At 32.0% G+C, this 4,516-nt stretch overlaps 1 long non-coding RNA gene across 1 annotated transcript; it reads right to left on the minus strand.

The window, feature by feature from the left end:
• Window positions 1-1,406: 1,406 nt before the first annotated feature.
• On the minus strand, window positions 1,407-3,946 carry LOC143078356 (uncharacterized). The gene is made up of 3 exons (XR_012979187.1): window positions 3,630-3,946; window positions 3,248-3,376; window positions 1,407-2,482 (listed from the first exon to the last, which is right to left on the minus strand). It is a non-coding gene; the product is annotated as an uncharacterized LOC143078356 (long non-coding RNA).
• Between the last annotated feature and the right edge of the window lie 570 nt (window positions 3,947-4,516).

The raw sequence follows: 4,516 nt of genomic DNA on the forward strand, positions 1-4,516 counted from the left end.
AAAAGCCTTAGTATTTCAAAAAATTATAAATTTTGTACAGTTAATTTATGAATATAACCATATCAGTGATAATTCATGTCAGCACAAAAAGTGCTGACTACTGGGCTTGTGATACCTTCGAGGAAATAAATCAACACCAGCAGTGGCATCGGCCCAATGGTTGTAAATAAACTCATCATGTGAGTTTCTTCCCATTTTTAGGTCACCTGGCCCGAAGAGCCAAGTGAGCCTTTCACATTTATTGGCGCCCGTCGTTGTCGTCCTTCGTCGTTAACTTTTACAAAAATCTTTTCCTCTGAAACACCTGAGCCTTTAACAAAACTTTGCCACAATCATCATTAGGGTATGTTATTCAAAAAATGTGTCCGATAACCCTGCCTGGCAACCGAAATGACTAAAAATGTAACATAGGGGTAAAATGAAGATTTTGACTTATTTCTTTAAAACTAAAGCATTTAGAGCATATCTTTATCAGATAAAGATCGATCTGCCCTGGAATTTTTAGACAAATCAGACAACCCGTTGTTGGGTTGCTGTTCCTTAATTGGTAACTTAAGGAAATTTTGCAGTTTGCAATTATTATCTTGAATATTATTATAGATAAAGATTAATTGTTAACAGCAGTAATGTTTAGCAAAGTAAGATCGACAAATTAGTCAATATGAGCATAATTGTCAATTGACCCCTTTAGGAGTTATTGCCCTTTATAGTCATTTCGTTCTTAAATTTTTGCAATCTTCTACAAAACTCTTCTCCACTTAATCTACTTGGTCAAATAGAATTAAATTTAGCCACAATTACCAACAGGGTAATATATTCGATGAATCTGCTAATCAATTAACATGGCAGACATGGCTAAAAATAGAACATAGGAATTTACTATAGAAGTCTTCTGGAAAATTGAAAAAAAAACAAATTCAAATGGTCACAACTTGACAACTAATTTGAATAATGATAAGGGGTCTTCAGTAACTATTGTAAGCCTAGTTACTTGTAGGATGACCTGCTTTTTATTTAACTACTGGGGCAAATTAAATCAAACATGACCTCAATCAGTATTATGGTATCTAATACTATTTATTATGATTTAATACTTATTCACATGATTTTTCGAACCACATCAGATACAGGTGAGTGACACAGGCTCTTGATAGCTTCTAGCTATTTTACATGATTGCATGATGTCATTTAGTGGAAATTTGAGTAGTTAATAAATCTGGGCTTGAGATAATTATTTTATATTATATAATTATGTATATATAACGTGTCTCTTTCTGCTACGAAAAAACACGCAGCATTGAAAGTTTGGTAAAGGAGAGTCGAAAGATACCAAAAGGACAAACTTGAAAGTCGAAAATAATCTGACAACTCAATTGCAAAAAAAAAAACAAGATGACCAAATGACCAAATGACAATGAACAGTAACTATATACAAAACATAACAGATAAAACTAAATAATGCACAACTCGGAACTCATTCAAAACTCGAAGGTGATATCAGGAGGTCCGAGATAATTTGGAGATCCTGCTCCAGATGTTGCATCGCTCATGGGAGTATATGTAAGTACATGTTGTTCTGTCTTAGATATATAGGAGATTGTTAGTGTTTCTCTCACATATAATTATAAATGTTATAACATTAACGGTACCAATTGTACTGTACGAAGTACTGCACCAGATACCCAATGAAAATTTATGTCTCTTAAACGATACCCAAAGCTAACTATGGTACAAACGACGAAAAACTGATAAACCTTGACAAGAAATCAGATATATGCATGTGTAAGATACAATATTGATAATTTCTAAAATTCACATGATAATGTTTTATAGTTTTTTCACTTGATACAACTATTGGTTGATCTCTAAAGATGTTAATTTGACAACTTCGTGTGTTAAATTGTCTATAGATAAACATGTTCCATATTCTTCTTCTCTTTCACTAAAGGTTCGTATACATTTGAACTTTGTTCAGCTGGTCCACACTCATCATATATGTGTGGAATATTCTCAACGATTTTAAAAGGTAAAGTGTTGAAGTGTCTCTCTAGAATGCAATTGTCATAATGATGTGGATAATTTTCCAAATCGCCAGTGAGTTGAGTAATACTGTCGGACACAGCAATATTCGGTTCACTATATATGGAATTACTTGATGGTTCCACATTGTCAAACAGGGATTCACCTTGAATTTCCTCTGTATCTGTAGATTCTGACCGATTTGTTGATGCTAGTGTTAACTGAACATGTAGAGCATTTGGAGCCCAATTATTGCCAGCAGTAATGTTTGACGTATTTTGAAAGTTTTGGTCAATTGATTGAGTTTGCACTGGTTCTGTTCTCGGCGATGTTGCTGGGTGATCGTGTGTTGCAGAAAAACGTAGTCTCCGCTTTTGAAGCTGAACATAGATAAAGATTCCAAGAGAGATAATAATGCAACCTGTAACCGCTGCTATTAGATATATCGTCATCGAGGTAAAACCTAAATATTAAAGAAACAATTGACTATAAAGATAAGTAAAGACGATTGTATTTTGTAGCAACCATTTACAATACATTGGTGCATGACTTTTACGCTTTAACCTCTGATTTGCTGTTTACTCCAATTTCAAAAGTATAGTAAATATGATAGAAAAATCTAAAGATACAGCATTTGCACATTTTTTTTTTTGGTTCATAGCAAAACAATGATAGGAGTCGTTTGACAATTATGGTTTATATAGAAAGCAGGTATATCAACTATATATTTTAATAATAATAGTTTTACTTCTGTCCATTGAGTATGCTTTTGATATAGCTGACTATGTCTTGAATTTACCCTTTTGTATTTTGTCTAGTATCTTCATTCATGTTGATTGGTCGATATGAAAAACACCTGAACAAATTTAAAAAATAAAACACAAAGGATGAATGTGATAAATTTTGTTTGAGTAAGTATTGTGATTTCAGAAGAATATTTTTTTTCAAATTAAGTTTTCAGACGACAGAAATTCAAAGATAGAAATATCTCACACTGGCTTATATTGGAATAGCATCTCTTCAAGTATATATGTTCCTGCTAATCTGAGAACAGTAAGTCGATATATATATATATATATATATATATATATATATATATATATATATATATATATATATATATATATGTGTTCCTGGGCTAATTTTTCGAGCGAGCAAAAAAATAATATTTTGAGTAATTATAGCTCACAAGAAATCTATAAAACATATTCGAAGATTAAAAACATACTAGTCAACATTTTGAATTCTGTTCCTTTTGTTGATGTTTCATCAAGTAAGGTTATTTGATGATTTCCTGCCTTCCTCTGTTCCTTTATTGAAGTAATGACACGTCCTATTGTGTGCCCTATTTTGTAATCTACAATATTTCAATAATGATGTTCAGGATTCATTATATACTATATATTTTTTGGCAGAAAAATGTCAACCATTAAACAAAATGAAAAAGATGAAAAAAAGAACGAAGGGATATATAATAATAATAAAAAGTGTTATTTTTAAAAAACAGTTAAAAATTAAAACAATTCTAATCTAAGAGTAAATTAAAAAAGGAAAGTGTCTAATCAAATGGCAAAATCAAAAGCTCAGACAATTATATATATCAGGCTTACCTTCTACTTCTACATCAATGCAGAAATGCAGGGTTGCATTGGCACGTGACATTCTGCAGCAATATAAACCCGCATCTAAAAATGTAACTTTTGATATAACCAAAGTGTATTCTCCAACGATACTCAATCTGTCTGCCATTTTTGGATTTATATCTCTACCAATTGCGTATGTGGTGGTGAAGGCATTACCATCTTGGGGATTTTGGTTGACCCGGATCCACTGTGAATTAATGCTGCCCGATATGTTTCTGCATTTAAGAAGAATCGTTCCATCTCGCACTACGGTGACGTTTATGCTTGGTTCGTATATGGAACTTGCAGCTACAAAATAAACATAGTACTTATACATAATTATCGGCCGTATATCAGAAATTGATATAAGTTTGGTTGTTCATGAACTTTGAGTCAAAGAAAGAAGTAAAAATTATACTGACGGAGTTTAAAATCGCAACACACATTTTATTGACTTTTAAGAAAACCATAATTAATCTACAAATTAAATAATAATGCATGCTTACCATACTTCCTCTTTTGAAGAAATTAAATATTTGACTTACCTGAGGCTACTGAACATGTATACCGGACTAGTGAAGTCGCCGGATTTTTTTAAAAAGAAATTTGAAACCAATAAATGGCATTTTGTTTTAAGCTTTTTGTCTTCTTCGTTAAACAATTCTTTCAATACATACATACACTTAAATCAATTAAAACATGTTGCATCTTTATATTTCCTAGACTGAGTAAAGACAATTTGATTCAGTTCATATGAATTTTGCAGACAAGAAAACGTGAACGTACGTTCCCAAACAATTTTGACGTCAGAAACTCGTTCTTCCAACGACGATACAATTACACGGGGTTTGTTAATGACTATCAATGACTCGATC

This window comes from Mytilus galloprovincialis, chromosome 6, assembly GCF_965363235.1.
Source record: "Mytilus galloprovincialis chromosome 6, xbMytGall1.hap1.1, whole genome shotgun sequence".
Lineage (NCBI taxonomy): Eukaryota > Metazoa > Mollusca > Bivalvia > Mytilida > Mytilidae > Mytilus > Mytilus galloprovincialis.